This window comes from Chrysochloris asiatica, unplaced genomic scaffold (assembly GCF_000296735.1).
Source record: "Chrysochloris asiatica unplaced genomic scaffold, ChrAsi1.0 scaffold00666, whole genome shotgun sequence".
Lineage (NCBI taxonomy): Eukaryota > Metazoa > Chordata > Mammalia > Afrosoricida > Chrysochloridae > Chrysochloris > Chrysochloris asiatica.
The window spans coordinates 23,994-24,885 of NW_006409184.1; positions in this window are offsets into that span (position 1 = coordinate 23,994).

The window sequence follows — 892 nt, forward strand, 5'->3', positions numbered from 1 at the left end:
ATTCAAACCGCCAACTTTTGAGTTAGCAGTGAAGTGCTTGATATTAGGACAGGAAAATGAGATGTAGGGTACTACCTGGAAAGGTGGCCTTCTAGCCTGACTCTTACTGGTTGTGAGCCAGGAATTTGAGGGTACAGTATTCTTCCTCTCTGTTACCTCAGGCAGGGCTTTCCTTACCATCTCATGTCAGAACTATTGCAATAGTTAAACGACTGCTCCTTGCTGTTTTTACCCAGTGTATTCAGCTGTTACACTGTCACCTGAGTATTTAAGCACATGCTCTATTCTCTCCCTTGTTCAGAAATGCTAACTAGCTTCCTAGTAGCAGTAGAAAAAGAAATTTAAATTGGAATATAATGACCTTCATGATCTTATTCTTTCCTGGGAAGCAACTTGTCCCACCCCTGCCCTGGTTTTTCTTTTCTTTTTCATTTTTTAAAGTAGTGAAATCTTTCCCTCAAATGAAATGAAATCTGATAAGAGACAGAACTGCTCCTGATAAAACAGGGTTGGAGGTTGCAGCCCTACTTGTTCCACCTCTACCCAATAGTAGCTCTTGTGGCACTTCTGTGGATCACTTAAGGTCCTGAGAAGTAGAGTTTGAAAAGTACAGTCAAGACAAGGCTGACATAGTGACCTTGGATGAGTCACTTGCCATCTTTGGCATTGTGTCCTCATGTTCCAAAAGACAGAAGAAGTACAGTGTAGTAAGTTTTACATAAAGCCATTTATTCTGTCTTTCCAATATTACAGTTTCTCTTTTCTGATACAGTTTATGATATCATACCATTTATGATACAATGCTAATAGGCGAGTATGAGTTTCATTTTTAATATCCTTACTTTGTATGCTAAAAAGTGGCAACTGTGAACAATCCAGTGATTTTAAAACA